Genomic DNA, 12,633 nt, shown 5'->3' with positions numbered 1-12,633 from the left:
AAAAAAAAAAAAAAAAATTAGCTGGGTTTGGTGGCTCGCATTTGTAATCCCAGCTACTTGGGAGGCTGAGGCAGGAGAATGGCTTGAATATGGGAGGCGGAGGTTGCAGTGAGCGGAGATCATGCCATTGTACTCCAGCCTGGGCCACAGTGAGACTCTGTCTCAAAACAAACAAACAAACTAGGGAATGGGACCTTGAGTTTCATGGACCCCTGGGTACAGCAGGTTTGCTCTGAGAAGTAGCAGAGAGGTGGATATTCTCTTCTCCCTTTTGCCCCTTTATGATCCTCTACACTATGTTGAAATACTCCTCTGCTACTGTGTCCACACCTTTCATTTTCCAAAATATATATTCTGTTTCCCTTCGGTTCAGCAGACATATATTGAGCAACCACTGTTTCAAAGGCATGGTAGAAAGCACTGGTTTCCTGATTCATCTATTAATGCTACATATTATTATAATAATGTATAATATAGATGTATACAGTCTATAATATATGGGTTTCTATATGTATATTTTTATAAGCAGAGTAGAGTAGCAATTTATGAGAGAGAGAGGTTCTAAAGTAAATGTTATATGAACCCCAATGAAAGTAAAAGTACTCTTAAGAAGTCCTGGCCGGGCGCGGTGGCTCACGCCTGTAATCCCAGTACTTTGGAAGGCCGAAGTGGGCAGATCACCTGAGGTCAGGACTCGAGACCAGCCTGGCCAACATAGTGAAACCTTGTCTCTACATATATATATGCAAAAATACAAAAATTAGGCGGGCATGGTGGCATGCGCCTATAATCCCAGCTACTCAGGAGGCTGAGGAAGGAGAATCACCTGAACCCGGGAAGAGGAAGTTGCAGTGAGCCAAGATTACACCACTGCACTCCAGTCTGAGCAACAGAGCAAGACTCTGTCTCAGGAAAAAAAAAAAAAGTCCTTAAATAGCCTATAAAAGCTCCCCATAAGAGGTACGAAGGACATGAGGCCACCTCAGGAAACAGCCAGTTAGCTACTGCACAGGAGACTCATTCTGGGGTTAACATTTCTTAAGAGAGAAATTGATGAGTCTTTGCTGTGTATATGTGCTTAAGTGTGTGTGCCTGTGCTTTTTTCTAGGGCAAACAAAATTATAAAGATGTGTGCACCAAGTACAATAAATCATGGTCTCTTTCTCCTTTCCCGGTTCTAATTGCCCCAATAAACCCGCTCTCCACTCTCCAGTCTATCCTATTCCCCCGCTGTTCGGTCTTTGAATGGTCCATGCGTAATGTCACGGTTCTAAGCTGCCACCTTGTGGCTGTCCCGCGTGTGTGTTTTAAGCAGCCTCTTCAACGTGCCGCTTGCCTGGCTGCACTTGTAATTTGATGTGGTTCTTTTTGCTTTCTGCGTTTTTGCTTCCTTCCTCCAGAGCTGCTAGTTGTCCTGTCGTAGATTCACGAAACTGGATTACACTTGACATCATTCAGGATAACAAGTATACCAAGAGCTTAAAATCATGGCAGAGTTGCACATTGCTTTTGAACTCTAGTAGACACAATTATATTTTTCTCCCGAAATACTTTGTAATGTTTATTTTAAAGCCCCAGTATCCGAAAAGCAACAACAAATTCCTTTCCCAAGCATTGATTGGGCACCTATTAGCCACTGCCTTCAGGAGTTCCCAGCCTCATGAGGCGACATATGGGACCATGTAGCAATTGCAAATAATGCAGGTGAACCGCTGTACATTGGGAACCCGGGAAATCACTCTAAAATCTCTCTGAAGGGGTCAGCAATGCCTTCACAGAAGAGTCCAGACTGAAGCTTAAGTCGGCAGGTCAGAAGGCCAAAGTTGGAGACAGGTTAGACATCCCAGAGAGAAGGAAAAGCAGCACTATTTTGGTGAGGAAGTGCACACATCATTCTTGGACTTGATCCCCAGATCTTTGCCAGCCCAAACAGCACTCCAGGTGCTTTTAAGAATGTATTTATGCCAGGCACAGTGGCTCACACCTGCAATCCCAGTGCTTTGGGAGGCAGAGGCAGAAAGATCACATGAGCCCAGCCTAGTGATTTGAGACCAGCCTAGGCAGCATAGTAAGACCCTGTCTGTACTACAAATTTTAAAAATTGGCCAGTCATAGTAGCGCATTACTGTAGTCTCAGCTACTTGGGAGGCTGAGGTGGGAGGATGGCTGGAGCCCGGGAGTTTGAGGCTGCCATGAGCTATGAATGAGCCACTGCACTCCAGCCTGAGCAACAGAGTGGGACTCTGTTTCAGTTTTTTTTAAATAATGTATTTAAATATCCTTAAGAGAACCCCTCCCTTTTTACCCAAATAAAATATACTGAACCATAAGGGCTTTCTGAATTAAAGTTTGACCAACCACTGCATTACCCAATATTTGTGCTGTCTTCCCTTAATAGAGTTTTTCCATATCACAACTACTTATTCTAAAGCAATACTAGGTCTTTTCACAGCCTGTTCACTCTTGAAACTGGACTGCAAACTGACACTGATGTCCCCAAGAAGCCACTGAAAAAATGGACTTTTGGTACCTAGTAGCAGAGGAAAGAGAGGAGAGGAAAGCTCCTGTTTTCTCTTGTCTCAACAGTACATGCCCACAAATTAGCTCAGAGATGGTAACTCATGGGCAGCAAACCCTTAGGAGGCTTAGACACTATAAGAGGGCCACACCTTGTGGCAAGTGTTATCTGTATAGTAATAACATCCCACAAAAATAAGAAATATGGCTCAAATGTATCTAAAGGTTGGGTGATTAATAAATTATAAATCCATTTAGAGTTGTTAGTGGATTCATAGGACTGTATATATTCCCCAATCAGCTACTCTGAGCCTTCCGCAGAAGACCATTAAAAAATCAGCTACTCATCATGTAGAGAGGTCTGAGAAATTTTGCGAGGTTCAAAATTTTACCATGCTGGACAAGACAGGAAGCACTAGTTTAGTTTTGTACAACACTTTTGTCAAGTTAATGCCTACTCTTCCCTCAGATCTGGCTTTAACTGGGATCTTTTCTGACCTGCCTGACATAACTAAATTCTGCTATTATGTGCTCCATAGCATCGCAGCACTTAACACAGTTGGAGTTTTAGAGTTGTGTGTGAGTGTGGATGTAGACTGTCTCTCTCCCACTACTGTAAAACATCATACGGGCAGGCCTTATGTCTTTCTAATCATTATTGTCTGTCCAGGGTTCGGCGCAGTTTCTAGCACACACTAATAACTCACTCAGTGAATAAGTACAATAAGCTAAAAGTTCCTGTGTCCCAGTCCTAGGAGACAAATCCAGGGATGACATGTCAAAGTAAACCATCTAAAGGAACTTGGTGGCTGGTAGATATCTCCAGAGAAAGTGGATCTCATAGGAGAGGAGACCCAGATATGTAGAGGAAGGGAAATGTGAAGCTCATAAATGTATCCTGCCTAACAGCCAAAGTCAGGAGCAATTCCACCTTTTATGGACAGTTCTGTGTGTTAGAAAGAGCATTAGATTAGGAACTACATAGTGGGTTCAAGTTCTGGATCTACCTACCATCAACCTGGCATGTAACCTTGGATTAGACATCTAACCTCATCAACCGTGAATCGGATTCATAATCTGTAAAATGGGGATGATATCGTCCCTATCTACATCATCATCGTGAAAATCAAGCAAAATGATGGGCCCAAAAGTATAGTGAAATTATAGAGTATTCGATAAATATAAGGGTGGCATTTTTTTCTAAATACAGTAAGTCCTCACTTAATGTCATCAATAGATGCTTGGAAACGTCAACTTTAAACAAAACAAAACCAATTTTACCATAGGCTAATTATTGTAAACAGGAGTTTCTTGTGGCATTTTTCTGGTCACAGAAACATCACCAAACTTCTAAAGACCAAAACCTCTAATATAAAACATTGAAATAAATGTGAGCTATACATTTAAGAAATATTAATAAAAACAAGTAACATAATTATTTACCCAATTTTTGGTGAATCAGTGAGTGACAGGGGTTGCAGTAGTGGTGGATTAAATCAAGGAATAAATGCTTGCAAAGCAAAAAATATCACAGCACTTCCTACCACTATGCAGCTCAAAAACAATCACAAACATGGCAGGCTCAGTAAGCGCTTTTGTCCTGCATCATTTATTTTCATGCATGTATTAGTCTGTTCTTACACTGCTATAAAGAACTGTCTGAGACTGAACAATTTATAAAGGAAAGAGGTTTAATTGACTCACAGTTCTGCAGGGCTGTGGAGGCCTCAGGAAACTTACAATCATAGCAGAAAAGGAAGCAAACACGTCCTTTTGCACAGGGCGGCAGGAAGAAGTGCCAAACAAAGGTGGAGGCCCCTTATAAAACCATCAGATCTCATGAGAACTCACTATCATGAGAACAGGATGGGGGAACTGCCCCCATGAGTTAATTATCTCCACCCGGTCCTGTCCTTAACACATGGGGATTGTTACAATTCAAGGTCAGATTTCGGTGGGGACACAGCCAGATAATATCAATGTATTTATGATTTTCATGTATTTTGTGAATTTTTATTTTACCATCATATGTGTTCATTCCTGTATTCATTTTCTAACCCACTTATTTCAGTTCAGGCTCATAGATGGCTGGATTCTCTTCCAGAAGCTCAGGGTGCAGGGTGGGAACTGACCCTGGAGAGGATGCCATTCCATTACAGGGCACACTCACAGACACCCACATACTCACTCCAAGTGGGACCGTGGAGACATACCAATTAACCTAATGTGTACAGCTTTGAGATTTGGGAGGAAACTGGAGTATCCAAAGAAAACCCACCCAGACATGAGGAGGATGGACAAACCCCACAGAGACAGTAGTCCCCATTGGGAATCAGTTTTTTCTTTTTTTTTTTCTTTTTTTTTTTTTTTGAGACAGAGTCTCGCTCTGTCACCCAGGCTGGAGTGCAATCAAGTGAACTTGGCTCACCACAGCATCTACCTCCTGGGTTCAAGCAATTCTTCTGCCTCAGCCTCCCAAGTAGCTGGTATTACAGGGGTCTGCCACCACACATGGTTAATTTTTGTATTTTTAGTAGAGACGGGGTTTCAACATTTTGGTCAGGCTGGTCTCAAACTCCTGACTTCAGGTGACCCACCCGCTTCGGCCTCCTAAAGTGCTGGAATTACAGGCAGTTTTTCCACATTACAACAAAACCATGTTGAACAAAGTCATGTTATTTGAGACCCTGCTGTGCTTCTTTATGATTCTCCTCTTCAGCTTCTCCTAATTTATAAAACATTATTTCTTTTCTTTTTAACCCTTCAGTTTTCCCATTTCTTTTTTTCTTTTTTTTTTTTTTTCCTGCACAATCACAGCTCACTGCAGCCTCAACCTCCTGGGCTCAAGCAATCCTCCCACTTTTGCCTCCCGAGTAGCTAGGAACACAGGCACACACCACTACACCTGACTAATTTTTAAAAATTTTTGTAGAGACAGGGCCTTGCCATGTTGCCCAGGCTGCTTAAGTTTCTATAGTTTTTCTGGATATTTGTTAACTTTTATTGATTATGCATCTTAATAATTACCTAAAATAAACCCAATTTCTTAAAGTCCCCATAAAGACTATTTATCTTAATGCCTTAGTAGCTCAGTGAAATGAGAGCCAATATCATTTCTTCCTACTGTCACAAAGCAGATCAACAAACACTTATTGATTACCCTACTACATGTTAAATGTTAGGTAATACCAAATGAGTAATATAACATCACAGTTTCAAAAATTTCACAGCTGGGAGACTTCTGGTTTCAAAATGACAGTGTAGAGGTAAGCTGGTTTCACTCTTCCCCCAACAGAGTACTAAAAAGTATATATACGGCACTGAGATTTTCACCAGCAACAATCCAGAGCTTAGGTCTGAGGATGAGACAGTTTTCAGGGCCTTAGAGAAATGGAAAATCTCTGAGCAGACAACAGGAGAAATGGATTTCTACATTTGCAATGACCCTCCCCATTGATTCTGCCAGTACCAAGTATGTGAAAAATCTCTCCCAAACTCAGTTTCTACAATAGAAAAAGTGAAACCAAGGTGGTCAACCAGCTTCCCCACTTTCTTGGGTTCCCTGGCAGAAGCCCTGTCCTTGCTTTAACCTATGAGAAGCGTTGTGACTGCCTGATGACAGAAATATCCCTGAGAACAGGAAGAGACAAAGTGGGGAGATGAGACTACCATCTCCAGCCCTAGGACCTCTGCTCTGTAACTCTGCCAAAGGAGATGATAAATCAGAATGGCTGTTCAGCAGCACCGTACTGTAGGAAGTAAGTCCCACAGGTCCCCTGGGCATGAACCTCTAGCCAGCCTTCTGACACTGTCAGGATTATCCCTTTGGGACCTCCTCCATTTAGGACCAGAAGCACTCTGAGCATTAACTAAAGCCGAGGCAAACCTGGGCTTAAGGTGTCACCTAAAGCTGAAAAGGAAGCAATGATCTGCAGGCAAAGGTGTGCTAAGCAAATATATTCAATAAAAAACAAGACAGAGAAAACTGGGATAAATAATCATTCAATGCAAAGACCTAGACATCCACAAGAAAGAGCAGAGAACCATGACCTCTCCAAAACGATAAAGCAAAAATCCAGTAACTGACCCTAACGAGACAGCAATTTGTGAGCTCTCTGACCAATAATTCAAAATGGTAGTTTGAAGGAAACTCAGTGATCTCCAAGATTGCACAGAAAAGCATTTCAGAAATTTATCAGAGAAATTTAACAAAGAGATTGTAAGTAAAATATAGAAATCTTGGAATGGAGAAATACATTTGCAGAACTGAAGAACCCTTTAGAGGCTCTCAACAGCACAATGAATCGGGAAAAAATTGGTGGGCCCAAAGACTGGCTATTTGAAAATATGCAGTCAAAGAAGAAAAATGAAAAATAATGGAAAGAAGACTACCCACAAGATATAGAAAATTAGCTCAAAAGATCAAATCTAAGAATTATTGGCATTCAAGAAGGAGCTGAACATGAGCAAGAGGTAGAAAGCGTATTCAAATAAATAACAGAAAAGTCTCCAAAACTTGAGAAGGATAAATATCCAATTACAGGAAGGTCTTAGAACACCAAACAGATTTAACCCAAATAAGACTAACCCAAGTCATATAATAATGCAACTCTCAAAGGTCAAAGGCAAAGAAAGAATCTAAAAGCAGCAAGAGAAAAGAAGCAAATAACATGTAAAGGAGCTCCAATTCGTATAGCAACAGACTTCTAACAGAAACCACAGAGGCCAGGAGGGAATGGAATGAAATTTTCAAAGTGTGCCAAGAAAAAAAACAAAAAAACTACCATTCAAGAGTAATGTATACAGCAAAATTTCTCATTTAAATATGAAGGAAAAATAAAATCTTTTCTAGACAAACAAAAGCTGCCAGAATTTATCAACACCAGATCCATCTTGCAAGAAATGCTACAGGAAGTTCTTCCATATGAAAGAAAAGCAAAAACATACCAACATCCCAAAGAAAACATTTCAAGGCATAAAATTCATGTTAAAATTAAGTACACAAACAAACCCAGAATACTTTATTACTGTATTTGTGGGGTACAATCCACTCATAACTTTATTATGAAACCCAAAAGATAAATCTATTAAAAACAATAATAGCTACAGCAACCTGTTAAGATATAGGTAATATAAAAATATATAATTTGAGACAACTAAATCAAAATGGAGGAGGGGATAGAGTTCAAGAATAGAATTTGTGTGTGTGCTCTTTTCTTGGCCTTTGTTTGCTTCTACTCTTTTACTTGTAATCAAAGATAAGTTATCGACTCTTTAAAATAACTTGTTATATATGTAAGATGTTTTCTGTAAGCATCATGGTAACCACAGTACAAAAACCTATAATACAATTACTAAAACTAAAATACAAAAAAAATTAAAATATACTATCAGAGAGAATCACTTAGCCACAAAGGAATACAATAAAGAAGGAAAAGTGGAAGAGTCTCAAAACAATGAGAAAACAAGCAATAAAATGGCAGTAATAAGCCCCTATTTATCAATAACACTGAATGTAAATGGTCTAAATTCTCCAACTAAAAGGCATAGAGTGTCTGCATGGATAAAGAAACAAGACCCAACTATATGCTGCCTTCAAGAAACCCACTTTACCTAGAAAAACACACAGATTAAAAGTGAAAGGGTGAAAAAATATGTTTCAAGCAATTAGAAACCCAAAAAGAGCAGGAATATCTGTTCTTATATCAGATAAAATCAGATGAAATACTTATTTCAGACAAATCAAAGACTACAAAAAAAGACAAGGTCATTATATAATGATAAAGGGGTCAATTCAGCAAGAGGATATAACAATTATAAATATCTATGCAACCAACACCAGAGCCCCAACTATATAAAGCACATTAATAGATCTAAAGGAAGGGCCGGGCATGGTGGCTCAATGACAGGCTCAAAGTGCCTATAATCCCAGCACTTTGGGAGGCAGAGGTGGGAGGATTGCTTGAGGCCAGGAGTTCAAGGCCAGCCTGGGCTGGGCATGGTGGCATGTCCCTGTAGTCCTAGCAAATTGGGAGGCCGAGGTGAGAGGATCACTTGAGCCTAGGAGTTTGAAGCTACAGTTAGCTATGATCACACTATTGCACTCAGCCTGGGTGACAGAGTAAGACCCTGTCTCCAAAAAATAAAAAATACATAGATCTAAAGGGAGAGATAGACTGCAATGAAACAATAGTAGGGGATTTTAATACCCCAATCTCAGTAATGGACAGATCATCCAGATTATCCACAAAGAAACAGTGGAGTTAAACTGAACACTAGCCCTAATAGGCCTAACTAACATTTATAGAATATTTCACTCAACTGCTGCAGAATACACATTTTTTTTTCATGAGCACATGGCACATTCTCCAGAATAAACCCTATCTTAGGCCACAAAACAACAAAATTTTAAAAATACAGATTGTATCGCCAGGCATGGTAGCTCACACCTGTAATCTCAGCACTTTGGGAGGCCAAGGCAGGTGGATTACCTGAGGCTGGGAGTTCAAGACCAGCCTGACCAATATGGAGAAACCCCATCTCTACTAAAAATATAAAATTAGCTGGGTGTGGTGGTGCATTCATGTAATCCCAGCTACTCAGGAGGCTGAGGCAGAAGAATCACTTGAACATGGGAAGCAGAGGTTGCAGTGAGCCGAGATCGCACCATTGCACTCCAGCCTGGGCAACAAGAGTGAAACTCTGTCAAAAAAAATTTACCAAGTATCTCTTCTGACCACAGTGGAATAAAACTAGAAATCAGTAACAAAAGAAACCTTGGAAAATACACAAACACATGGAAATTAAACAACATGCTACTGAACAACTAATGGATCAATGAAAAAATTAAGAAGGAAATTAAAAATTTTCTTGAAACAAATGAAAATGGAAATACAACATACCGAAATGTTTCCATATGAGATATGGAAAAAGTAATAATAAGAGGTAAGATTACAGCAATAAATGCCTATATCAAAAAAGTAGAAGGACTTCAAATAAATAACAGTGCACCTCAAGGAACTAGAAAAGCAAGAGCAAACCAAACCCAAAATTAGTAGAAGAAATTATAAAGATCAGAGTAGAAATAAATGAAATTGAGACTAAAACACAATACAGAAAAGGGTTGTTTTTTGAAAAGATAAGCAAAATCAACAAACCTTTAGCTAGACTAAGAAAAAAGGAGAGAAGACCCAAATAAATCAGAAACAAAAAAGAGATCTCAGAAATAGAAACATTAGAGACTATTATGAACAACTATATGCCAACAATTGAAAAGCCTAGAAGAAATGAATAAATTCCTGGACACATACAACTTACCAAGGATGAACCAAGAAGAAATAGAAAACTTCAACAAACTAATAACAAGTAACAAGGTCAAAGCTGTAATAAAAGGTCTCCCATCAAAGAAAAGCCCAGGAACTGATGACTTCACTGCTGCATTCTACCAAATATTTAAAGAAGAACTAATACCAATCCTACTCAAACCCTTCAAAATAACTGAAGAGCAGAGACTACTTCCAAACTCTATAATACCAGCATTACCCTGATACCAAAACCAGACAAGGGCACAGCAGAAAAAAGGAAACTATAAGCCAATATAATTGATGAACACAGATGCAAAAATCCTCAACAAAATATTAGTAACCCAAATTCAATATTTAGAAAATCATTCACCATGATTGAGATTCATGCCAGAGATGCAAGGATGGTTCAATGTATGGAAATCCATTAATCAAGGAAATGAATATGTAAAAGAGATATCTGTACTCCCATGTTTATTGCAGCACTACTCGCAATAGTCAAAATATGGAATCAAAGTGCCCACCAGTGGATGAATGAATAAAGAAAATGTGGTACATATACACAATGGAATAATATTCAGCCATAAAAAGGAATTAAGTCATTTAGCAACATAGATAGAACTGAGGGGCCATTATGTTAAGTGAAATAAACCAAACACAGAAAGACAGATATTGCATGTTCTCTCTCATATGTGGGAGCTTAAAAAGTGGATCTTATGAAGATAGAGAGTAGATTCATGGTTACCAGAGGCCAGGAGAGTGAGATGAGAGGATAAAGGGGAAAAAATAGTAAAAGTGTATTTTATTGCCACTAACCTCTACCTTAAAAATGGTAAAAATGGTAAATTATATATAGATATATTTGGTCTAAATAAAACATGCAGAAGTAAATAGAAGATATTAAACAAACCAAAAAATAAAAATTGAAGGAAGTGCAAGTTAAAAGCAAAAAAAAAATTTCACAGCAGTTCTTAACTCTGGCTGTACATTAGAATCATCTGGGCCCTGCCCCAAACTAAATCAAAATCTCTGGAGGTGGGACCTGGGATATAGTTGTTTTTCCAAAGATTCTTTCCAAAGATTCTCACGTGATTCTATTGAGCAGACAATGTTGAAGATCTAGTTAGGAAAGAGACTTACACAAGTTGATGGTAATGCTGTGATAGAGGCATGAAAAAAGTGCTATTGAAATCATACATTCTGCTTGGGGCTCCAATAGAATATGAGCTCAGTGAGGATAGAAGCCTTTATCTATTCTGTTCACTGATATGTCTCAAGTACTAGAGCCTTTATTTCTAGCATAGCCATTCAATTCATATTGTTGAGCTGTAGCTTTAAGAGTGAACAAATAGAATGTCAGCGAGGCAAGGTATGGCAAAGGCATTCAAAGAAGAGGTACTTGGAAAAGAAAAAAAACAAAGGTCAGTGCAGCACATACGGGAAAAATTTCAAATAGTTGACTAAAGCTAGATTATAATGTATAATCTATAATGTATGGTATATAATGAACTAGTGTAAAACTCCTTTTATTTCTATAGAAAGAAATTTGTTCTGTAGTGGGCAAAAATTGGTAAGGTACCAAAGAACAAAATGGTACACAATTTATAGTTTTCAAAAGTAACACTCAAGTTCTAAGGTTATCAGACATTTCTCTTTATGGACCTGGATTCCTATTGACACAATAACTGCCTCCATTTTTGTAGTGGAAGAAAGTTGCTGAGGTCAGTCTTCCTGTGTTTAAAACTCCACTAATAGTTTGATCAAAGAAGCTGAACTGGTAGATGCCTGGCTTTTGTTACAGAAGCACAAGACACAAACAGAGATTACATTAGAGGTGCAATATTGAAATATTGGAATTTACATACTGAAAATATGTAACACTGTTGGAAATAAGTATCTCCTAAGATAAAGGAAATTATAAAGCTATTTAGGTACACCTGAACAGAATTCTGAATTTAATGTCTTAACAGATTGGAAAGGCAATTCTTTAAAGAAAATTTCTTTTTGGAGGAAGACCCATGAATTAGTGAAAAAAAGTCATATTTCAACAAGTTCAGACTAAGGTAATATGATCCTTAGGCAAGAGATATTAAAAAGAAAAGTTAGTAGAGAGGATATTCTAACAATGTTATTATAAATTGATCCCAATGGGGAAGGAAAGGGGGAAATATTTGAAGAAATTAACTGCCATTCTAACAAGATGAAAAATCAGTGTATAAAAGAGACACATATACAAGGATAAATAGCAGTGAATCATTTCAAGAATGTTAGTACCCCAGATATCTAAGACTCTTGAAAAATTCTGAAGATTTTATGTTTTAACCTTTTAGAGAAATTTTTGGAACAAGAGAAAAAAAGATCGATAGGTTTCTGTTAGGAGCAGAAGATAATAATGTCATTCATTTACTCCAGTGGTTCTCAAACCTTGCCTGCATGAGAATCGCATGGAGGCCTTATGAAAACAAAGATTGCTGACCTCAGCCCCAGAGCTTCTGTATTCAGAGGACTGAGATAGGACTTGGGAATCTGATTTTCTAACAAGTTCCCAAGTAATGCTGATGCTGCTGGGACAAGCACCATGCTCCAAGACTGACTTAGTGTGTGTCTTGGTTTGGATTCCACAAAAAGTAGACACCAAGACAAGGATTCAAGTGTAAGTAATTTATTTTGGAGGTACAGAAAACACCTGTAGGGGGCTGAGCATACTGACAAGACTCTGTCTCAAAAAATAATAAATAAATACATGCTTTCCTATGTTATAAATTTCACAAGCCTCAGATCAACTTGCATCTTCTTTTTTTTTTTTTTTTTTTTT

The sequence above is a fragment of the Mandrillus leucophaeus genome, unplaced genomic scaffold (assembly GCF_000951045.1).
Source record: "Mandrillus leucophaeus isolate KB7577 unplaced genomic scaffold, Mleu.le_1.0 Scaffold145, whole genome shotgun sequence".
Lineage (NCBI taxonomy): Eukaryota > Metazoa > Chordata > Mammalia > Primates > Cercopithecidae > Mandrillus > Mandrillus leucophaeus.
This window is presented reverse-complemented; position numbering follows the sequence as displayed.